The sequence below is a fragment of the Mirounga angustirostris genome, unplaced genomic scaffold (assembly GCF_029215605.1).
Source record: "Mirounga angustirostris isolate CCGP_5_RB_7025 unplaced genomic scaffold, mMirAng1.0.hap1 SCAF_8, whole genome shotgun sequence".
NCBI lineage: Eukaryota > Metazoa > Chordata > Mammalia > Carnivora > Phocidae > Mirounga > Mirounga angustirostris.
Window position 1 is genome coordinate 108,072,434 of NW_026991716.1, and position 25,431 is coordinate 108,097,864.

The window sequence follows — 25,431 nt, forward strand, 5'->3', positions numbered from 1 at the left end:
AGTAAACCAATGGATGGGAATAACCTGTATACGACATAGAAGTGAAGAAGGGGAATCAATTCAGACAGAACAGGGAGGCGTGGAGAATAATAAGACTGGGAATGGGCTGCAGAGTGAAGAGAGGGAACTCCTTTGGTTACCTGGGAAATGCTGGCTTGGCTCTTCTTTCCCCTGGCAAACAGAGATGCCTGCAACAGCTCACGCTTTACCCCGGGTCCGAGAGACACAGCCAGCAAGGAAACCAGTGGCAGACTTTCTTCATGCTTATGTGTTGTGCATCTGGTGACTACCTTGTGTATGGAAAGGGGTCCTCAAGAATACATTCTGAACACCTCATCTATGTACTTGCAGAATTCATCTTCATAAAGACTCCATCGATGTTTCATTTGGGGACTGAACTAAAAGAACCAATACGTATTAAAATATATCTTTTTCTTCTAAAAATATCGCTCAAGTTGAAATCCATATAATCAGCTAATATGACATTTTTCCAACCTGAATAAAGATATTAGTCTATTAAACTTGAGCTTAATAGTATATTTTCAATGAAAAGTAACTAATCCAACATTCACATTTGTCAATTTAATTTAATTTAGGTTGATCAAGGAGAAAAAAATAGAAAAAAAATCCCCACAAATCACTCATTTCAAGAATAAAACAGATATTATTATTCTATAGACACAAAGCAATAAGAAACTATTATAAAGAATCCTGTGATGGCAAATTCAGCAACTAGAGAAGCCAAATGGGTTGGATTCTAATTAAAAATTGGATGCACAGAAAGGAGAACATTTATTTGTTTTAGACCAGAAGAAACTGAAAGGGAGAGGAAGACTAAAAGGCCAGGAACAACTGAAGGATCTCATTCTGAATGACTTCCCAAGAAATTAAACAATAGATCATTGGCCTGGAATGAAGTAGGAGGAAGGCTGGGTATAAAAGGAAAACAGGAATTATTTTTCCAACAGCTAAGACTAGATTTCCTTCTTTAATGTAGAGGCAACTGATTACTGAGATTAAAAAAAAAAAACGCGGGGGAGCCTGGCTGGTTCAGTGGGTGGAGTGTTTGACTCTTGATCTTGAGGTTGTAGGTTTGAGCCCCACCTTGGGTGTTGAGATTATTTTTTTAAAAGATCTTAAAAAAAAAAAAAAAGCAGAAGAGTCACCTTTACATAATCCTTATAGGATTGATGATACAGAAAATCTCATAAAAACTGGATGAGGAAAACCTTCCTCCCAGGGAGCTATTACCAATGATATCACTAGCAAAATCTTGCAGGGCTTCTGGCATCTAAGCAACACAGTATCATATTGCAGCCTGCTTTTTTTTTTTTTTTTCCTCCTGCTGAAACATTGTCATTAGAGGTTTGGATTTTATAATTCTATTCTGTTTCTGAAATGATTTCTGAGGGCTTTTTACAAACAAGGCAGCTTTTTAAAGAAGTCAGTGTCTGGGTGCTAAAATGAAAGCTCAAAGTTTGTATTTTCTACAGATCTAGCCGACAGGGACATTTCCATCACCTGGTTGCAGTATTCCTAAATGCCTAGTGGTAAGTGTATTTTAATTAATGGAATCTAAATCTGAGACCCACATTACCCATTTCATTAAAACCCCTTACTTTACAGGTGAGAAATTCACACAGCTTCTCTCAGCTCATAGATGTTAAGTGATTGGCACAAGGTCACATAACTAGTTAGTGACAGACCCATAATTTAGAAGTTACATCATGGGTACACCTGGGTGGCTCAGTCAGTGAAGCGTCTGCCTTTGGCTCAGGTCATGAAACCAGGGTCCTGGGATCGAGTCCCGCTCGGCAGGGAGCCTGCTTCTCCCTCTGCCTTCCACTACCCCTGCTTGTGCTCTCTCTCTCTCTCTCTCTGACAAGTAAATAAAATCTTAAAAAACAAAAACAAAACAAAAAAAACCTGACTCGTAGATTTGTAGAAAAACAAATGGGCAAGACCATTAAAATAGCCCACACTGTTGCACATCAGCTTCTGACTCTGGGAAATCCAACACTGATTTAAAAAATGTAGGGTTTTCTCCTTGGTGGCCCTGCAACCCTATACTTCCTTTTTCTCAGGCAGCTCTGCCTTAAAAAATTACACATGTGGAGTACTCACGGGCTCAATGCACCAGATCTAAATCTTTTCCCACTCATAAATGGGCTCCCATAAGACCAGTGTTTTTCCAACTGAGGATCGTGACCCATTAGTGCACCATGAAATCAATTCAGTGGGTCATAACTGACGTGCTTTTTTAATTATATAAAATAGAGTGCATTCTCTCCTTTACCATTCGACCTCCGCTAATATTTCAGGCTTGAAGGGGATTTTCTTTGATTTATATTGGGTAGCCTTGAGAAGAGGTAGTTTCTTTTCATTTTGATTTTGCTTGAGTTAACATTCATTCTCGGTTTAGTTTACTAGAATCACCATAAGTCCTGACCAAGAAAAGTCCCTTGCAGAGGATTCTTAAAAGAAGAGACCCTGCTTGCCTATGAACTGTTTATGTAATAATTAACTCAGGGTGCTGTAGTTGTCTTTCCACTTGCTCCTTGCTAGGGGGCCTAGAAGCTAGGGACTTCTCAGGTTAATTGCCTCAGTTGAATTCCTGCCTCTTCTGTACAAGGCAGAGACAAAGGGTCTCCTCAGCACCATAAGGGCTCTTTGAAGCTTTAGCTGCCAGAAACCATGGGTCTGAGAGGACAAGAATCAGCTGGAGTTCAAGACTTAGTCCCACTACCTCCCCAAATGGAAAACCACACTGAAATATTTGTCCTCTGTGCTTTGTTCCTAAAGCAAACACTATTTAGCTAAGTATGGTGTAAAGGGTTGCCATTTGCCACAACTGATAAATAAACTGGTAACCACAATGATGAGGGAGAAGTGGGGGTATTTTGTGGTCTTGGGGGGAATTCAAAGCTCTCTTTCATTGGAGACAGGCTACAAAAGACAAAAATCATCAAAACAAGGAAATAAATTGTTTTCTTAGAATAGAAGCTTTGTTGGCTGCCGTGGGGGAGTGCATTTTTATTTTTAGATGATTGCTCATTAGCAGGTAAGAGAATGTGTTGCATTATTTTTCTGATAAAGAGATTAAGGGTGGAGGTACACCTCAAATTTCCTTTTCTCTCTTTTTTTTTAACTTAAAAATTTGTATTAAAAATTGAATGTTAGAGCCTAATAAGTATGGAAAAAATAGTCAGATGACCGGATGTTCCTGGTCAAAGCAAATTTAAAAGGGACAAAATTTAAGAACAAATTACTAAATAAATGATGCTGTGGGTTCAAATAAATGTAAAAGTTTAGTTGTGTATAATAGTTGCAGTTAATCCAGAAGAACCCAGTTTTCTATTCTGATCTTACAAGTCTTTTCTATTTATGTAAGCTTTTGGTTTTATGAGGATTTGTTGAAATTTGCTTTATTTGTGCCTACAGACATACAGATTAGTGTTAAAGAATTACACCAAATAATTTTCACAGTATCTACGAATCAGGGGCATACATAAATTTACATGTAGTTGTCTAAAACACAAAAATATGATCTTGGCAATATTTCTATATGTTATCCATGTTTACCAGATGTATTCAAAAAGAAAAATAAACTAGAAAGAAAAAGTTTTTGAAGTTCCATTTATATTAAAAGCTTTTTGAATCATCTATAGTTGAAATACGATTGTAAACTACTTGGGACTGTGGTAATGTAGGTAGCATGATTATCTAAAAAGACCAGAAGTCATCTATAATGACATCTACAATATCCATAATTTGAAGGAATCTTAATTTTTTTTCCAATATAAGATGCTCGAGGTTTAAAAAGGAAAAGTCATTGCTAACTTTGTCCATATATACCCTCAATAATTTTATAGACTTACGTAATTACTCCTTTCAGTTCCTTTTAATCAGGAGATTTAAGCATCTCATATTTTTGCTTATTTGTAAAAATGCATATATAACATTTTGGTGTATATTTTTTCAGTCTTTTTGTACATATAATATTTACATATTTGCATAAGGAATATGTATATATTTATGATCATACTTGATTTATAGTTTCTTGAAAATATATTGTAATTATTTGCCCGTATCAGTGAAAATTGTCAAAAATGTAATTTTAAGGGCTCTATTTCATCATGTGGATCTGCCCTAGTTCGTTTAATCATTCTGCTATGTTACAGGACAGTTAGTTGTTTCCAACCTTGTTTTAAATCATGTGTGATGAATGCATTTGTTTAGGAATTCTTGGCTTTTTCTCCTATTAACTTTTTAGAAAGAATTTCAGACAGTGAAAATACTGGGACAAAGCTATTTTCCCCATTGATTTAAGATACTTTATTTATCATATGCTAGATTCTTAGGTATTATGATCAGCACCAAGGCCTATACATTCTGTTACATTGATTTATCCATTGATTTTACCACTATATTAAATTTTTATATAAAGTTTTAACATCTAATAAAGTTCCTCCTTAGCTACTCTTCCCCCCTTTTTTGTGCTCCCATAAAATTCATGGCTAAGCTCATCTCTTTAGTGTTCTAAAAAAAGTTTAGAATAATTTTTAATGTTCTAAAACCATACAATTTTTTAAGGAGGTGGGATTTTTATTGGAATTTGGATAAACATGTAAATTAATTTGGGGGAGAATTAATATTTCTATGATACGTCTCTTCAAATAGCAAAACTTTGATTTGCATTTCAAAAAATATTTGTGGGGTTATTTTTAACATAGGTCTCACACACTTCTTGATAAAGTGTTAGTGGATTGTTTTACTATTAGATTGTTAGATTTTTGTTATGCTTTATATGTTTATTATTATAATTATTGTATAACCACTTATAACTGATATAATTTTGTTAATTATTAAATGGATTATCTTGGATTTTCTCAAAAAATATTATCTACAAATTATGATTAATTTATTCAATGACAAATATTTATTAAGCATCTACTATAAGCCAGCCAAACCTTCTAAGCACTGGGCACACAATACTGAGAGGGAGTGGGAGTGTAGGTTATGGGGGTTATATTTCTAGCAGGAAAGAACAATAATCCAAGTTTTATTAGAATGACATCTAAATTAGGATAGAGAGTGCTTACAGTAAGTGAACAAAGAAGAGACATATAAAATAACAAGGGTGGGTGCTGAAATTTTAGATAGAGCAAAAAGCCTGATCAGGAAAGTATCTACTGAGTAAAGAAGTTGGAGTCAATCAGGAAGAGTGGTAGTCAATAAGATTTTAAAAATATATAATGAGAGGCCAGGTAATTGGTTTTTTTATGAGTCATAGTAACACTCCAGAGTTTTTCTTTGGAGTGCATTGGAAAGATATTGGAAGATTTTGAGAAAAAAAAAAAAAGTAATCTGAAATGCTTTAAATAGTTCTGGTTTTGGCGGCTGTGGTGAGAACAGATTTAAGAGGATGGAAGCAAGGAGATCCGCTGGACGGTAGAGCAGAAGCTGTAATTCTCCGGTCCACAGAGTCTTGGTTCACTTCCAGAGGCACCTGTAGGGCTCTCATGTATACTGACTACTTCCTGTTTCTCTGCCTGATAACAACAGCGGGGAAGTACCAGGGCGCTACACTTAGAATTGACCCACCAAGAATGGCATGGGAGTTGGTGCATAAAGACTCTGGTTTCTCTCAGTGGGACAAGTCTGAGCTGTGTTCTGCACAATCTCTCAGAGGGTCCCCAGCAGAACCGAGCTCCCACGTCCCAGAGCAGACTCTCACTCTTTAATGAAGCTCCATCCACTGTCCCTGTTCCATTCTCCATCTACTCGCCATGCCTCCTGGGAACACGGAAAAAGAGGAATTACACCATTTTTGGTGTAATTTGGAGGAATCCAAACTAAGATAGGTACTATAATAATATTATGTTATATAATCCAGGCAAGACAGGATAACAACTTGGACCACAGTGTATTCTTAAAGTGGGGATAATTGATCTAATGCTGATTATACTTTATAGAAGAGCTGAAAGGATTTGCTGATGCATTTAATGTAAAATGTAAGAGAGAAAGAGGAATCAAGATGACTGAGCAATTGGAAGGATAAGGTATCCATTAACTAAAATGGGATAGTGTAATCCATCTGGAAGAAACCTAGTACACAGTGTGAGGTAGGGTTGTTTTTAAAAATATGAGTATCCAGTTGACCCAGCACCATTTACTGGAAAGACCTTCCTATATAGATGGTACTGCAGTATCCTTTTTGTCAAAAATCAAGTGACTTAAATGTGTGGGTATTTGTCTATGCTTGCTATTCTCTTCCATTAGCCTATTTGTCCATTCTTACACAAATATCCCACCTTCTTATTTTCTGTAAATTAAAAGACATCATTATATTCATCAATGTAATTCCTCCAGGACTGTTCTTCTTGAAGATTGCTTTTTATAACTTTATAATGTCTTCAAAGTTCATAATGAGTCCTAATATCCAGCATGTAATTCCCTTAACTCTGTTCTTCTTGAAGATTACTCTTACAACTTTATAATAATTTTATTAATGGTGTAATTCCTCTTTTTCTGTACCCCTTGAGGTTACTCTTAGACCTATTCAATTTTGTAAAAATTTAGAAACAGCTTATCACTTCACACACACACATACACACACACACCTGATATTACTAGAATTATGTTGACTCTTTAAATCAATTTGGGGAGAACTGACATTTTTATAGTATTGAGCTTTGTAACCAGAATTTTTTTAAGAACGTGGGTCTTAAACTCATGACCTGAGATCAAGACCTGAGCCGAAATCAAGGGTCAGATGCCTAACCAACTGAGCCACCCAGGGGCCCGGCAAGTGATACTTCTTGATAGGGTGGCCAGAACAAAGTGCTACTGATGTGATAGGCTCACATGCCCTCAAGAGGCAAATGAACTCTTGTGTCAACTGTTAGACAAAGATGCTCTGACTGGGATGGGAGCTACAGGTGTGGATGAGGGTGGAGGGATCAGGCATGAGAATTGATGCCAAGAAAACTGGGGATGGAAAGGAGTGATCAGTGTGAACTCAGAAACTAATGGGAAAAGAATGGGAAGCTGTAATGAATCAGGGAACCAGAGAACAGATGAGGGAACTCTGAGAACTAAATTGATTTGTCTAATGAATAACAGAGCCAGTCAGATACAGAGCCCAAGAAAAATACAGGGGCCAAGTTTGTCAGAAGAACGAAAGATTGGGATCCTCCTCATGAATTGTGTCTAATGCTGGGTCCATAGGGCAGGGGCTCTTTGCCGCATATGCCTGACCTGAAATTCTCGCCAGTGTTCCCATGGTTTACAAGTCTACTGGAGTGAATTAGGGCTTTATTCATTCCATTGATCAATCATGAATGTAAGTATGGATGCTTCCCTGCTTCTACAGGTCACCTAAATATTGCTCAGTTTCAAAGACTCTGAGGTTTTTTCCGTGAAACAAACAATTCTTTTTCTTTTTAAGATGGTCCTTTCTCTGGGACACCTGGGTGGCTCAGTTGGTTAAGCATCTGCCTTTGACTCAGGTCATGATCTCAGGGTCCTGGGATCGAGTCCTGCATTGGGTTCCTTGCACAAAGGGAAGTCTGCTTCTCTCTCTGCCCCTCCCACTGCTCATGCGCGCGCTCTCTCTCTCTGACAAATAAACAAAATCTTTAAAAAAAAAAAAGATGGTCTTTTCTCCAATCATAAGCCCTCCAATTGAAGACATGTTATTAACTTCCATTTTTCCCCATATTATTCTCTGTAATATGAGGAAAAAATCTAGTGGGATAAAGCTCTGCTTTATACTCCATTCTCAGCATGTATTATTTTTATAAACAATGAGAGCAGATTTCCCACCCTAACTACACTTATTTCAATAAGGAAACTTTTTTCCCTTTCATTTTTCAAAGTCTTCATTGTAGAGGCTGTGGTGTGTCAGCGACCAGAGGTATTCCTGTGCCAGACACCAGTTTGGCACACACGGTCTTCAGCTGTCAACTCGTCCGCAAGGAGATCTTGGCATTCTGCTCCATGCTCCCATTTCAGACTGGGTGTCATACCCTCCGCCTCCCCTTATTGGAGAGCAAGCTTGGAGGAAGCATCTGTCCCAAACCCAATCATGTGAGAGGTAGGATGAGTGGCAAGGTTTGACACTCATTATAGCTTTCTCTCCCTCAGCTCAAGACCTGCAGAATCCAGACAGTAAATCCCACCGCAGCATGTGCACGTGATGCCGAAGTCAACACATTCAGGAATTCTCAGGTGCATGTGATGGTTCACATCCTGCAACTTGATAAAATACTTGTAAAATCATTGTAAAACTTTGTTTTTAAAAACTTATACAAATAATCAGGCATCCGTCTTCCTAAAGCTGCTGGAATTTCAGGGAAATAAATCAGTCTTTTTTTTTTTTTTAAAGATTTTTTATTTATTTATTTGACAGAGAGAGACACAGCGAGAGAGGGAACACAAGCAGGGGGAGTGGGAGAGGGAGAAGCAGGCTTCCCATGGAGCAGGGAGCCCGACGCGGGGCTCGATCCCAGGAACCTGGGATCATGACCGGAGCCGAAGGCAGACGCTTAACGACTGAGCCACCCAGGTGCCCCAATAAATCAGTCTTTTATCACTATTCCCCCAAATAATTGATATGTTAAAAAAAACCTTACATTATAGTTTCACTGTTTCAATTACACCAATGGGAAGGTCTCATGGAAAACAAATGTAATCCAGTGTTGATAGTAAAATTAATAGGCCATGTGTTTGCCAGAAAAATCTTCATGTATTTTTGGGACCATATAATATAAAATAAGAGTTTTGGATGATTCAGTCAACTATTTCATGGATTCAAATATAGTTCAGGTTATGTCATAGTTCCAAAACAGAAAATCCTTGTTGTTTTTTTTTTTTTTTTTTAGGATTTTATGTGTTTATTTGAGAAAGAGAGCAAGAGAGAGAGCATGAGCAGGGGGAAGGGGCAAAGGAAAGGGGACAATCAGGCTCCCCGATGAGCAGGGAGCCCGACAACGCAGGGCTTGATCTCAAGACCCCAGTATAATGACATGAGCCGAAGGCAGATGCATAACCAACTGAACCACCCAGGTGCCCCAGAAAATCCTGTTCAATAGAACTTTGAAATAATGCAATTTCCATGGGAAGTGGGTCTATATATCCTGCCTCCATCCACACTGTGCAGAAGACCTTACACTGCATCAGAACCAGCCATGGCAGAGCCTGAACAGATGGTTTTCCATGAAATTTGTTCCAGTAGTCTCTTCAAAGTCCTGCCTGCTCTTGGTCACCTCTTTACCACACTACCAGGTATTGGAATTCTCATCATTAGTATACCTTGTTTGTACTAAGGCATTGTCCCCAAACTCTTAAAAATCACAGAAATCATGAAATCATGATTTCAGAAGTTAGTGTCAAGAATGGTGAAGAGTCTTAGATTTTGTCCTATTTGCATGCTAACAAGTTAGCCAGTCACAGTTTCTTGGATGCTGGCAGAAGACAAGAGACTCTTGGGTCAGAGACAAAGGACAATTTATTAACCACAGACATAGCAGTGGTCGAAGTATCAGTATTTGCTCTGGTTCCTGAGCTCCAGTTCTCATAAGGCAACACAAGGAGGGCCAAGTGAGACCTGTACATGCAATGGGTACATTAGAGGAGATGAACCCCAAGCTTAGAGAATCATAATATTTTGTAATGAGCAATAACTTTGTCTTCCCTTTGTTATGAAAGGAGACACTATCTTTATTATACTAGACAGTAAATAAACTTACCTTGCTCTAGAAGGAGACACCATATCTAATTTCCAAGGCTGTTTTCTGTGTACACAAAAGTGAAAAGATAGTTTTGAACAAAAGAATCTGTATTAACTATGTTTTGTAGTTTCTGTAACTTGATGCTTTAATATCTTCAAGACAGATGTCAACTACTTTAGGTGAACAGTTAGGGACTTGAGTTAACCACCCGGACTCTCCATACTCTGAGCCCTACATGAGTTTGCAAAGGTGTCACTTTTAACTGTACTTTACCAATCCCAGAGCATCCTTCCTTGCTTTGCTTCCTCCTTCCTGTGGAAATCACAATAGAAGTCTTTGCCTGCAGTTCTGCTCTCTCTCCTTCCCTGCCTCATGACTGACCCTGGCGTTTCTCCCTGGGGCCCTGTTCCCTGGGGAACAGTATCATAAACTTTCATGACTCCAAGACAGCTCTCTCTTTGATCTGTGTATGGTCTCACTATACCTAAATTAAGACCAAGTTATGATTAAAACACTGGCAGTAACTGTAGCTCACAAAACATGCAAACACATTAGAAATCCATGGAGAGTTATCTTCCAACAGATACTAACTTAAAGGCCATTGATTTAAATACCCATTAATCCCCAGATTCTTTCTTTTTTTTTTTTTTTTAAAGATTTTATTTATTTATTTGACAGAGAGAGAGACAGCGAGAGAGGGAACACAAGCAGGGGGAGAGGGAAAGGGAGAAGGAGAAGCAGACTCCCAGCTGAGCAGGGAGCCCAGCGCGGGGCTTGATCCCAGGACCCTGGGATCATGACCTGAGCTGAAGGCAGATGCTTAACGACTGAGCCACCCAGGCACCACCGCCCAGATCCTTTCTAAGAGAACTCCCTACTCCCATAAAACAACTCAGTATGTCTTTTAAACACTTTTCTTCGAATATTCTTATGTCATCTGTGATTTTTATTTACTTGGCCTTCTCTTACGTCTTGAATGAGAACATCTATATTTGAATTGCACAAGCCTCTTCTCTGCTACTTTTCTCACTCCAAAAAGTGTCTTTGCATCATCTGATTATCTCTAGTTTCCTCAACCATCCTGGTGACATCCTGCTAGATGCAGTCTCCTTTGTCCATTTTTTAAATATACTACTCCAAAAATATTTTAGGTGCAATATAAATATATGGCCCTGAGTAAGTAGAATAAAGTAGAATAAACTTGTAACTACTTTTTTCTTTTTGCATACTATATGGACGTGTTAACTTATTTAAAAGGTACATCACACCTCTGATGATTAAGAATCAACTATTAACGGAAATCATTAATCCTGTCACTCCATAACTGATTCAACCTTTCTGTTTTTGCTTTAAAATACAGGCTTTTTATTTATTTCTGTAAAATTCAACCTTAGATTCATTTTTTCTTTTGAGTCTCTGAAAATCTCTCAGATTCTGAAAACAAAATAAGTTATCATTCTAGCCTCAAAGCATCAAAAAATTTATTAAGCAAATTTTATATAACTTAATCCAAGTCCTTGATTAAAATGTGGGGCAGGACAGAACTGAGTATAGGGTCCTGTGCACTCAGTTGGAACCTCCCATCAGGTTTACCTTGAAGAATGTTCTTTAAACATAGTTGTTCAACACAAGCACCGATTTAACTAAACCTTCTTCTAGACCTTACTTGTTTAAAAAAATTCTAAATGGAAGTCTTTAGACACTGCATTTCTATATTTTGTCCTTCTGTCAATTTTGCTAACTAAAGAAAAGAGGTATGTTATGACTTACTTTTATTGAATCCAGAATGTCAAGCAGTGGTCACTACTTCATTTTCTCCATCATCTAGAAATTTATTAATATATATATTTTAACATAATATATATTCTATGTAATTATCATATGCATATAATTATATTATATGTATATGAGTGTATATATGTATATGTACCCACGTAAATTGTATATATACATATAATTATATAATATTATATTGTACATAAATATATATTATATATTACTAAATTATATTATTATGTCATTAGTATTAATATAATATATAGTAGCACTCAGAACAGATGATTAGTCTATTAAATTATTAAGCTGCTATCTTGGGGAATGAGTTTTTACCACCATTATCAACAAAAATTTAGTAAATACATGTCATATGTTGCTTTGTTCTACAATTTGTCTTGAAGAAATGACAAAAAGAAAAAACAATCTCATTAGAAAAAGAAATTCCAGGAAGCTTTTAAAGAAGGGAGAGGATTTGACAAATTAGTGTCAGAAGAAGGAAGGCATTGGTAAGGGGAACATGCCAAAGTGGAGAGAAAAAATAAGGTGAGGAAGAATACATTGCATCTAAGCCTTTTAATTCAAATCTAACTTACCCTTTTAGAATTACATTATTATTTTTCTGGCCACATTACTCTCTCTGCAATTGCTCTCCTGACTATCATTTGTGTTCCTAATCTCTATCTTTATTTCATGGTTTCCCATGTGTATATCTTGTCTGGTGTGTAATCCTGGTAGACAGCAATCATATCTAATTCTTCAGTATTTTGACCCCCTCCAGGTCCAGGACATAAAGGTCTCATTTTATATGCTCAGTGATAATTTTGGAATTGGAAATTTCAATTTTGGGAAATTATAAATAAGAGGTTGTTAAAGCTGGAAGGAATTTTGGACACAGAGAGCTAGAAAGATTGAACGACTTGCCTAGAATCACACAAGTTTCTACACATTCATTCACAAAATGCTTCCTTCTAGCCCTGTTGCTAGGATTGTCTTTCTTGGATATCCAAGATTGGTCTAAAATCTCTATATGGGCTGCTAACAAGGCATCAAAGCCTATTATGATTGTTTGGTTTGTTGGAACCGGTTTACATATGAAGAAAGGTACACTTTGATCCCAGAGTCTGAATAATTCCTTCTAAGACCATGTGTTGGCTCTTACATAGACACAGACATAAACAAATTCATCCCAGAGAGTCAATGGAAGTTTTCCTTAGATACTGAAGTATATTTAGGGGCTGATGGCATATATTTAGAAGGATATCTTTCCTAATTCTTTTTATTAGCAATTGGGATAGTGCCAAAATTCTCAAACTGAAAGTCAGCATTTCATTAAAATGACCTAAAGAGCAAATAAAATTTTTTCAATATCTCTGGGAAGAACTAGCTGTGATATATTTATAAGCAGAATTAACCAGAAGGCACAGCTTCTTTGATGATGGCCCTGGTCTAAGCTCTTTAATATGACTCATGGAAACAAGCAGCAGTTGTGTGCATGGCTTCCCCAGCTGGGCTTAAAAAATCCCAAAGAACTTATATGTCAACCAGCCACAGTACTTCCCTGTCTTTCCACTTAATGATCATCAAGATCCAGTGCATTCTAAATGCACATCTCAACCTGATTTATTTTTTAAATAATTCTTTATAAATTATTGGGATCTTTTATTAATTTGTATTTTTTAGAGATTTTTGGGGTGAGGGTGGGGGGAGGAACACCATAATATCCATCCGTTGCCCATTTCCCATTAAAATTCTGGAAGTACATGGTTGAGGACCCTATAATACCTTCTTTACTTATGTTGACTACCCCAATTTTTAATTTGGAGGAGGAATTCTGGGTGATTTGGATGTATAGTAGCACAAAGACTATATTTTGCAGGAATTTTGTTTTGTAGTGGTATAAAACATGCAAACATCTCAGTCTAACTCTGTAACTTTTCTCTCACGAAAATCCCTGGAGAGTCTTTTTTCCGGAGCTTTTCCTCTTTGCAAATTTAATATTTGTCATCTATCCAGTGGCTATGCAAACAAGTAATATTTAAAAATATGTTTTGAGTTTTTGGAGAAAATGATGCTGGACAAGTATGTCATTTTGGAATTGACTTTTTTTTCCTCTCAGAAAGAAGGGAGAAGCCTGGCAGTTCTTCATACTTGAAAAAAAAATGGGGCAAGGGGAGTGGCTAAAATAGAAAAAATGGACTATGCCATTATTTTATGAACACAAGTCCCTCTTACCTGGGGCCACAGAGGCCCTAGAACACCCAGGTTTAAGGCAATTTGGAAATGAGGGAAGGTGTCTCCTTAAGCTAGCGCTGCTCACTGCCTTATGTTATGCCGAGGCCAGCATCCCCGTGCAGATGTCCCAAAGGCTGCTTTTGGCTGCGACATCTGGAAGTCCAGCTGCTGCAGTGACCAAACCATTTTCTAGGTCAGCCCAGATGGAAAGGAAAAAATTAAACCCAATTTTATTTTTATTACCATAGAACTTCTGTTTTCTCCTTAAGTTTGGATAAAGAGCCAACTAGATCTTATTTAAAATATATGAAAACACCCAGTACCGTGGGATGAGCTTTCATATTCCAAGATTGAGCCTGGAACCCATCTTTTAAACCATATTATAAAACCCAGAAACTCTAGTTCATAATGAGAAGGAGAGTGTAGGGGAGCTGGTAGACATCTCAAAAATAATCCAACAGTAAGTGCTCATGTGTTTGGTTTAATGGATTAAAATAGAAAAACATCAGGAAAATATATCAGCTGAACTTAGTTAATTTTTTTTAATTTTGGAAAATTCTCTTTCATCTACCCTTACGAGTTTTCTCAATTTTTATTTATGTCATTTACTGATCTTTGAAGTGTTGCATTGGAAGCAAAACCATGTAGCTTTTGATGATTATTTCCATAATTTGGAGTTTGATCACTTGGGTCATTTGTCCCATTTTGACATGAAATGTTGTACTCCAGTGGCCTGTCAGAGGACAAAGCATAAACGTTCCTCCACTCATCATCCTGAAGCCAGCCAGGTTTTTTGCACGATTTGCAGGGCCAGTAACAACAGCAAGAGGTATTCTCCACTAGTTAATAAATCCTTTCAAACTCCTACAGCAAGCCTGTCCCTACCCTGTCAACAAGCCGTTGGCAAATTTTAATCCAATTATTAAACTCAAGAGTACATAATTACTAACTATGGTTATCTATTAAATATTACTCATAGTTAGCTATCATATGACTTTTTGTTGTTTATAATCTTTCGTTTGCAAATCGAATATGAACCTCTCAAAATCCTTCTGAAATATATTATCTTGATTCACCTGTATTAGTCAGCTCAGGCTGCCATAACAAAATACCACAGACTGGGTGGCTTGAGCAACAGAAATTTCTTTTGTCGCAGTTCTGAGACTAGACGTCCAAGGTCAAGGTGCCAAAGGTTGGTTCTCAGTGAGAACTCTTCAGGCTTGCAGATGGCTTCCTTCTCGCTGTGCTCTCACATGGCCTTTGCTCAGTATGCATGTGGAGATAAGAGTGCTATCATGTCTCTTTGTCTTCTTATACCAGTCCTGTCAGATCAAGGGTCCAACCTCATGACCTTAACTGCCTCCTAAAAGACCCTATCTCCAAATAGAGTCACCTTAGGGATTAGGGTTTCAACATACGGATTGGGAGGAGGGGGCATGATTTAGTCCATGACACCACATTTTGCAGATAAGACAATAGACTGAAGACTAGAACTAGAAGTAAAGTGTCAGGGCCAGTATTGCTTCTACATTTTTGACTCCCTATTCCTTGTGTTGTTGCAATTCCTTTATGATGGGAAACAATAATTTTATGGGTTTTTGTAAAGTGCCCAGGGCTTTCCAGATACTGCAAATATTTACTGTAAACGTCTAAAACCATAAAAGCACTAGGTTTTTAAAAATAATTATGAAATGGAGAAAGATTTTCTAAAGAACCATAAAACCAAGAATCCAAAATGGAAAAAAAAAGATAAATGTGATTGTGTAAAACATTAAAGGCCTGTAAGACATAAAATGAATAAGAAATATGAATGTGAAGCACAGGAAAGACTGGAAAATATTTAAGATGTGTATGACAGGTAGGGGACTCATTTTCTTAATATACACAGACCTTTCATAAATCAACAGCAAATAGACAACACTCCAAAAAATGAGCAAAGGACATGAATTGGTAGTTCATAGAAAAAAATATAAATGAATAAGAAACATGTAAAAATAAGTTTAACTTCTCTTCTAATTAAAGAGATGCAAATTAAAATGACAACAAAACACTATTTTCTGCCTACCAACTGGCAGAGATGAAAATTACATGGGGAAGGGATGCAGGAAAAATTATCCTTTTCGTTACACAATTGGGGAAAATATAAATTAGTGCAATCTTATAGAAGGTAACTTGGCAGTATTTGTCAAAATAAAATAAGCACATACCCTTTAATCCAGCATTTCCACATCTGAGAATAATTGAAACTTCATAAACCATCACACACACATAAGGAAAGTTGTATATAAAAAAGTATTCAATGTAATATTGTTTGTATATTAGTTGTTAGGGCTGCCATAACAAAATGCCACACACGGGGTGGCTTAAGCAACAGAAATTTATTTTCTCATAGTTCTGGAGCTAGAAGTCCAAGATCAAGGTGATGGCAGGTTTGGTTTCTTCTGTGGTCTCTCTCCTTGGCTTGCAGATGGTTTCTTTCTTGCTGTGTCTTTCCTCTCTGCCCATCCCTGATATCTCTCTGTGTATCCTAGTCTTTTCTTCCAAGGGCATCAGATTGGATTAGGGCCCGCCATAATGGCGTCATTTTAACTTAATTACCTCTTAAAGGTCCTATCTCCAAATACAGTCACATTCAGAGGTACTGGGAGTTAGGACTTCAACATATGAATTTGGGAAGGTTATAATTCAGTCCCTTATAGTTTATAAGAGGGGGGGAAACAAGCAAAAAAAAAAAATACCTATCCATAGAGAACTGGTTGTTACAGAATATTCATATAATGGAATGGTATGCCACTATTAAAAAAGCATGAGTTAAAAAAAAAAAAGCATGAGTTAGAACTATATGTAATATTAGGAAAAGACACCTAAAATGAACTGTTGAGTAAAAAGCAAATTCAGAGCAGTATGTACAAGAATATCTACATTGTGAGAGGGGGGAAATGTATATGCTTTTGTATATATATATGAAATTTCTGAAATGATATATAAGAAGGTGCAGTGTGAAACTAGGATATCAGAGGATGTCTTTCTGGATTGTTTGAGACTTTTATAATGGACATGTGTTATTTAAAATTTTCAAAAACTACATGTCAATTGGATGCAATTATTCTCATTCCTATATGCAAGCACCTTTGTCATGTGACTTTATAGCTCTTCTCATCAGGTGGTGTCTCTTTTTTCAGCCCTTGAATTTGGGCTGCCATGTCATTTGGCCCAACCAATAAAATATAGTGGAAGTAAAGCTATACTGCTTTGAGCCTGGGCGCTTTCACCCCCATGCCAGCATACCATAGACACATGAACGAGCCCACTCAGCACTGGAGGAACCACCCAGCTGATTGCAGCCCAAATGACCAAACCTTTGGAATTGTGAGCTAAAAGTGGTTGTTATTTGGGGTTCTTTGCTGTGCGGTAATAGATAACCGATGTCCTGATTAATCACATAGAGCTAAAAACAAAAGCATGAAGAAGTTGATACATTTATTTAAAAACAGATTAATAAATGGGATGAAAATTTATCATTTTCATCAAAACACACACTCCCTGACATGTAAATAAGACATCACAACCCTGTTAGCCAGACTCTTCTTTCTTAGTTATAGCGATGACTATACATACGCATAACATTTTCATTATTCTCATAAGGAATTCTCTGAAATCATAAAATGTATATAGCTTAGTCTGTAACATTTATTCAAAACCACAAATTACAGAATAATGTAGGGGAGAAGGAGAAAACCTACTTTAGGTAGAAAGGGTGACCTCAGAATACTAAAGAACCAACTGGACTATCTAAACCAACTCTGAAACATATATATGAATAGATGAATACATAAGATTATACATACTATGTGTAACAAATTAAAGTTTATGGTGAGATATACATGAGGGCCTGCATGAGGGGATTAGGTCAGCAGTGTGATTAGAGTGACAATAATGACCATATTTCTGACCAAAGTGAGGTTCTGATTAGACCTCATGGCATGCCCACATTTCTTGACATCTCTCCTACCTCCTCACCACCATTGTAATCATATTCACCCACACTTTCTGAGTCCCAGATTTCTCAGTTGCAACAATGAAAATATTTCCATGTAGCAAACACATACAGAAGTCTCCCATAGGCAAAAAGATCCTGGGGGTGAAATTAATGTCTTTTCAGGCCATTGTTTGTATGTCACTGAGCCCTCTGCCTGATTGTCCTGTTTTACTTCCAAGAACTGAAGATTGGGCTTGAGTTTGTATTCTTGGCTGCCAAAAAATCATTCTGCCTTGTGTCCTTTTTTGAACCATCACATTTTTCCATGATGGTGGGCATTCTGGGCAAACACAGCATTCTGGAGAGATTATTGTCAATTGCACTAGCATTTTGGTTTTGTCCTACAGAAAAGAAATGGCAAGAGAAGTGTGATAATTAGGTCTAGGTTAGATCTTAAGGTTTTATACCGAAAGGCTTGATGGATGTCCTTTTGGAAAGTGGTTGCTTTCTGAAGAAATTTGTGTGAGAACTGTCAGATGATTTTATTTAGCCCTCCTTCCAGTCAGGAGGCTGAGGTGGCCATTCATGGCTTCTTAGAGCCCAGAGTTAAAGCAGTTGGGGAAGAACTGTGCCAGCTCAAAAAGCATCTTATGGCAGAGCGTGAGACTTTCATGCGGAATGAGTACATGAGAGTAGTTGACATTGCAATGCTTCCAACCTATGTCTAGAGTTTGTGAGCTTCCCTCACCCCATTTCCTACATATTTATAATGAGAGAGTAAAACAGACACCTCAAGAAGTCAGTCTTTTTTTTTTTTTTAAAGATTTTATTTATTTATTTGAGAGAGAGAGAATGAGAGAGAACACATGAGAGGGGATAGGGTCAGAGGGCAAAGCAGACTCCCTGCCGAGCAGGGAGCCCGATGCAGGACTCGATCCAGGGACTCCAGGATCATGACCTGAGCCGAAGGCAGTCGCTTAACCAACTGAGCCACCCAGGCGCCCTCAAGAAGTCAGTCTTAACACCCTCCAATGCTGCAACTAAAGCAATCACTCAATTTTCTTTTTTTATTTTTTTTAAAGATTTTATTTATTTATTTATTTGACAGAGAGAGAGAGATAGCAAGAGAGGGAATACAAGCAAGGGGAGTGGGAGAGGGAGAAGCAGGCTTCCCGCTGAGCAGGGAGCCCGATGCGGGGCTCGATCCCAGGACCCTGGGATCATGACCTGAGCTGAAGGCAGACGCTTAACGACTGAGCCACCCAGGCACCCCTAAATTTTCTTTTAAACACAAAAATATGTGGGCGCCTGGGTGGCTCAGTTGGTTAAGCGACTGCCTTCAGCTCAGGTCATGATCCTGGAGTCCCGGGATCGAGTCCCACATCAGGCTCCCTGCTCGGCGGGGAGCCTGCTTCTCCCTCTAACCCTCCCCCATCTCGTGCTCTCTCTCTCTGTCTCATTCTCTCTCTCAAATAAATAAATAAAATCTTTAAAAAAAAAAAAAAACACAAAAATATGATAATGATGTGTTCTAGCATAGACTTTAGAAAATGCTCATCAAACTAGATTATCCCCCAGGATACAATTTTTTTATTCTTCTCTCATATCTCCCTTCATATTGAATTGTCTTCTTTAACTTTTTGTTCTGTTTTTTTTTTTTCCGATGTGCAGTTGTGAGTTGTTTGTCACTAAGGACTCCCCAAAGCCTCTTCAGCTATTCCCATCCAAGTCTCCTTCCACTCGTTTCCTGCTTCTCTCCTAGTTTATTTATGAAAGAAATGTCCCTTCAGAACAACTTGTGATTGAAGTTGCATTACCGATACTTCAGACAATTTTGAATCTTTGGGCTAAGAAACTAATCCATAGACTAGATGTCTATGACCAACTGTATTGAATCAGCACTAATTAGGCATCTAACTTACTCTGTTAATTGGATCAGAAATGAAAAATAAACAAAAACGCTCTTTACCTGTAAAACACTATGAAAACCACAAATCAACCTGTGACTCTCTTGATAAAGAAGGCATAGGAGGTTTTTTAAAAGCATTTTTTGACATTAGATTTTTTAACATAAGGATAAATTTTAAGAGGTCCTCTAGTTCTTTTTCTTTCCATCAGTACCTGCCCTTGACATCACTAAATAGTAGAGAAGTCTTACCTGTAATCATTTATTCATTTTTTCTTTGTTGACAGTTTTATTCAGCAAAAAAAAAAAAAAAATTGGAGCATCTATTAAGTGGCATGTATGTTACCAGGACTGGGCTTAACAAGATAAAAGGAAGAAAAAGTGAGGAGACAGCTTAGTAAGGAAAGATTGGCTTGGATGTCTGAATGCTCTAAGTGAGATAGGAAAACAAGAGGAGGTACAGGTTTGAGGGAGTAGGAAACAAGTGGTTTAACAATACTGAGCTGTTGATGCCCATTAAGGGACCAGTAGACAGCTGGGCATATGGGCCTGGAGAAGTTCTGACCTATTAATATGGATACTGGAGTCACTGTCATGGCGCCATTGAAGCTGTGAGGATAGGGAAACCACACGGCATTCTGGAGAGATTATTGTCGATTGCACTAGCATTTTGGTTTTGTCCTACAGAAAAGACATGTGGACTGCAAACCAGGTCTAGGAGAGATGCTAGTTAAAAACTCAGCTAACCATTATTATTATTCTGATGGTCCCGGTCTCCTACCCATGTCTACTCTTTTAGTTTAAGAATCCTCTTCTCTTTCAGGGGGGCCTGGCTGGCTCAGTTGGTAGACCATACAACTCTTGATCTCAGGGTTGTAAGTTCAAGCCCCATGTTGGGTGTAGAGATTACTTAAAAATAAAATCTTTAAAAAAAGAAAGAAAGAATCCTCTTCTCCTTGAAACTTGAAGTAAAAATATGAACTTATGAGTTCATAGTTCTAAAAATCCAGGATAGACTACCTTGAAGGTTGGCCGGATCCAAGTGCTATAAAACCATAGTGATGGCTTGGCCTCAGTATCTTTCAGTTCTATTATCCTCCAAATTGGTTTCATTTTCAATTTCATTTCAATTTCAATGTATGGATATCCCCAGAAATTCCAAGTTTATATCCTATCAGTATCAAACCCCAAAGAAAGAAAGCTTCTCATTTCCAAAAATTCCAACTGAAGTTCCAGGACTCTTATTAGACCTACTTGGGTTACAGTTTCTTAAACCAACAGGTGGTCAGATGGAGGGAATCCTCTGATTGGCTAGTGCTGTGAGGTCATCCCACCCTTGGGACCAGGAGTGGGGGAGGAGTGGCTCCCCAGAGGAAAATCAAAGACGAAAAGAACAGACAGACAAAATAGAGATACCCTTTATCCCCAGATAGAGATATCCTCTATAAGTGCAAGGAATTTAAGATGAATAAAACACAGCTTCTGGAGATAAGAGAGGAAAACAGGTAAGGAGACAAGGAGAAAGTGATGAGTACTCCAGGAAAAGTACATGTAAAGCATTAGGAAGTACAGTCAGGGAAAGACATAGTTACATGTATGCCCATTTTTTTTTCCCTTTTTTTTTTTGAAGATTTACCCCCTTACTCAAGATAAACAGAGAGAGAGAGCAAGCAGGGGGGAGGGGTACAGGGAGAGGGAGAGAATCCTCAAGCAGATTCCCCACTGAACACAGAGCCCAACACGAGGCTCCATCCCAGGACCCCAAGATGACCTGAGCTGAAATCAACGAGTGGGATGCTTAACCCACTAAGCCACCCAGACGTCCCATGTGTATGCCCATTTCTTTTGTGTTTTACAATCTTCCGTGGAAGTAGGAAGTCACTCTCATTTGTCTAATTTATTATTATTGATACTCTTGGAAGCCATTATTTATTCAAAATTGTGAAGTTTTATTCTATAGGCCAAATAATCCCAATTGCTTTAGTCTGGCTTCCAGTCTCATTTTTTTATCATTTTAAGAATTTCTGGATTCTATTCTTATTTGCCTCTAAATTCCTCAGGACCTTAAATTTTGCATTCTAGTGCTAGAATTATTGCTTTGATTAAGATCTGTCCAGTAATGATACATACATTATTCCAATTCCACACCCCAGCCTGGTAAATATGCTTTCAACAACAATTACCATGCTGAACGGCATGCTACTTTTAATCTGTTCTCCTCTTGATCTTCTTTTAGTTTATCTTCACATCTCTGTTAAAGAAATGAAAAGAGAGAAAACCTAACAGGTGACAATGTCTTCTAGTATCTAATAGATTAATTTTTGAACTGAACTTCCACTGCAGTGAAATTGCTTCTGATTTGTCAATTTGGGTTTTTAATTTTTCACCTTATACCATTACAAAGTTTCAAAATATTTAAATTATTCAGTGCATAATGACAAAGACTATTACTACTATGCAAATGGGCATAAGCCTGTGAGTTCCAAAGCTCTAGGAGAAATTTTTAAAAACGTGTTATGATTAATTGAAAATTTCAAATGAATGTGAAAATATAACTTGAAACTTTGGAAATTGTCCTCCAGTCTGTATTTGCTGCCATTTTAGAAATTTGAGCCAGATTTGTCAGTGAGCACCCAAGAACTGATTTAGTAATTATAACACACAGGTTGGGCTTTGTAGTGATATCAAAAGAGAACTGGACCAGGAGTCAGGAAACCTGCCTTTGAGATGTAGCATTGCTGCTCATGTAACCTTGGAGAACTTACCCTCTCTGAAATTCAGTCTGTCCTGTTCAATGGAGTCATAACCATGGCCCAAAAATTGTAGTAGAAATTAAGACATAACAAAAGCTGGTGCAGAGCATTTGTTCATCCAGGGATGCTTATACTTTTCTTTTGCACTTCCTCAAGGCATTGGGTCAAATGTAGAAGGCTCAGAAGATGTAATTCCCTCCTTCAAGCTATTTATAATCCAATTGGAAAGACTGTATGTGAACTTTAAGTGATATTTTACAGGAGTTTAGAAAGAGGATTATCAGGAACAAGAATAATTGGGCAAGAGTTCATGTAGAATATAGAATGTGAGGCCGGCCTTAAAGACGGAAGAGTTTGCATTGTTGGAATAGAGGAGGGAGCATCCTAGCCAAGCAGAGTAAGTTAAAGGAAAGTAGAGGTGCAAAGTTTAACAGCTTGTCCTTCCAGCATGAAAGCAGAAGGCATGATCATTTCCCCAGGATCTTTAGCAAACAAATAAAATACAATAAGAATAATCTTTTTATTTCCTTGCACACATCCTGCTCACCGAGGCATAATTTCAGGAGGAATAAACTCATTTTTTTAAGTTATTCTTTCCTTCCATTATTCAGCAGAAGTGGATTATCAGAAAAAGCACTGAGTTCATTTCTTCCTTAAGCATAATGAGGGGAAACTTAAGGGCTTGTACTGAGCTCATGATGGCAGACAGACATTTTATGCAGGATCTTTGAAACATGGGAATCCAGAGATATTTGAAACAGGGGAATCATCTAGTTCAAGCTTGCTGCTTTACAGCTTGAAAAAAATGGTACCTAGACAGAAGTCACGTGCAAACCTAAGCCCAAGGTGAAAACCCAAGTCCTCTTGTCTCCTGAATTTCCTGTTCAGGAAGATCTAACTCTAGTAATGAATTGATGTGTATTCATTCATTCATTCAATTAATCTTTCCTGAGTGCCTGCTCTGTGCTAGAGTACAAGGATGATAAGGTATAAAAATAAAGACAATCCAAATGAGAACAAACGAAGGCCATTTGTTTCGAGTTTGCTACAGCATTTAACACTTAACACAGAAGACTAAGGCATGCAGGGAAGTGGGAAACGATCACCGTGAAAAAAAGGGGAAGGCTTCAGGTATGCTCTGATTAGAGGCTGCTGGTATGGGGCAGCCGGAGGTGCACATATAGGAGTGGGGCATCCCATGTGATAGGTTTGGGGAGCATATTTTACCTTCTCTGGTTGGTTCTGAGTTGGAAGTGGGGACACAATGAGAGAACCTGGCTGTCATCGACCTAGCCCTGACCATTCTACTGACCATTTGGACCAAGAGCTCCTATCATATGTGGTGTGGCCACGGTCTGGGCTTCTATTCAGGCCCCTCGGGAGGTAACCAGGGAAGCTGAGCCTCCTCTCAGGGAGTTTATAGTCTAGTAGACAAGGCAGAGGATGAATAATGGTTTAATCAGGCCTTAGAAAATGCTAGAAGGAAAACATCCCTGGGTGGATCTGATATGTCTGGAGTCAGGGAGTCTCCCTGAGCAGCTGACTTCAAGCTGGGTCCCAGATGTTAAGTAGACGTTATTCACAAGAGTCAAAATGTTATTGCCGATACTACTTACGAGGTTTATCAAATCTATCTGTCAATAGTAGACTATATGCTCACAAAAGGGGTATTAGTTCCCTTCTTCCATCTCTGATGGAATCAAAGGGCTACTTTGGGTTTCTCACACCATAGCAACAAAATGAGGAGGGCTCTCATTGTGAGGCCCTATTGTGTCTCAAAACAAAACAAAACAGAACCAGAAAGAACAGCGTTTAACATGAAAATAGAATCCTGACCCTCCTTGGACTAAATGTTGTTAATCAAGTTTAAATTTAGCTCCCACACAGTCTCAAAAGAAAAGGAGACAGCCAGGCCCAGCGAGGAAAAACTTCCGAGCGCCTCGGAGGCAAGGAAAACAAGCGTCAAGTCTGCAAGGGCGGTCTGTAAAAACAAACGTCGCTGACCAGAAGGCGCCTCCAGAAAGCTCATTAGCAATCGGACGCCGCCGCTGCGCCGCCTCCTGCGGGCGGGGGCCAGCGCACCACGGAGCCTGGCACGCCGTGGCCCACCTGCGCCGCTCCTGGGATGTGCCCCGCTCTCCGGCGACGCGCGGGCGGGGCGAGGACACGGGAGGGGAGGGCTGGGGAAGCCAGGACGCCCCGCAGGCAGGTGAAGAAAGCCACGTTGGTGTGCTTATCATCCACCGATACGCAGTACTGAGGGATGGCAAGAGGCAGCCACAGAAGGGCGTGGGTCCGCAGGATTTCAAGTGAGGCCCGGAGCATTGCCATTGCACTTCTGTTCTAGCCTGGTCAGTCCCAAAGCTGCTCCCACTCTTCAGAGCCCAAAGGACCTCTTACCATCAACCTACTTTGTGGTCATTTGCATCATGGACATGAATTTATTTTTTAAATAAAGTATTTTTTTTCTTTTTAAAAAGGCTACCTTGAATTTCATAAAGACTTTGAATTTGTTTGTTTTTTTTTTAAGATTTTATTTATTTATTTGACAGAGAAAGAGACAGCGAGAGCAGGAACACAAGCAGGAGGAGTGGGAGAGGGAGAAGCAGGCTTCCCGCCGAGCAGGGAGCCCGATGCGGGGCTCGATCCCAGGACCCTGGGACCATGACCTGAGCCGAAGGCAGACGCTTAACGACTGAGCCACGCAGACGCTTAATGACTGAGCCACCCAGGCGCCCGAATTTGTATTTTCTTGGCTCAACTGCAGCCACATGCGTGGGAAAAGAGTGAAAAGGGGAAGCTGGTATTTCTTGAGTACAAACTACCTACTACTGGTGGGTAAGAAAGGTTACCCTTTATCAATCCTCTTCGATGGAATAGAAAAGAGCTAACATGGAGAAATTAAGTTACCTGCATCAGGTCCTATTATTGGCAAGTGAGAGAGCAAGGACTTTTTCAAATTACGGCACTCTCCACCTCTCTCTGCTCCTACTTGTTAAATTAATTAAACAAGGAGGCCTTCAGACTGAAGTGGGTCTAATGCTTTAGCAG

At 38.6% G+C, this 25,431-nt stretch overlaps 1 long non-coding RNA gene across 1 annotated transcript; it reads right to left on the bottom strand.

Moving 5' to 3' along the window:
• Positions 1–279: 279 nt before the first annotated feature.
• LOC129045530 (uncharacterized) lies at positions 280–11,560 on the bottom strand. Its single transcript, XR_008505376.2, has 3 exons — positions 11,505–11,560; positions 9,753–9,797; positions 280–398 (listed from the first exon to the last, which is right to left on the bottom strand). It is a non-coding gene; the product is annotated as an uncharacterized LOC129045530 (long non-coding RNA).
• Between the last annotated feature and the right edge of the window lie 13,871 nt (positions 11,561–25,431).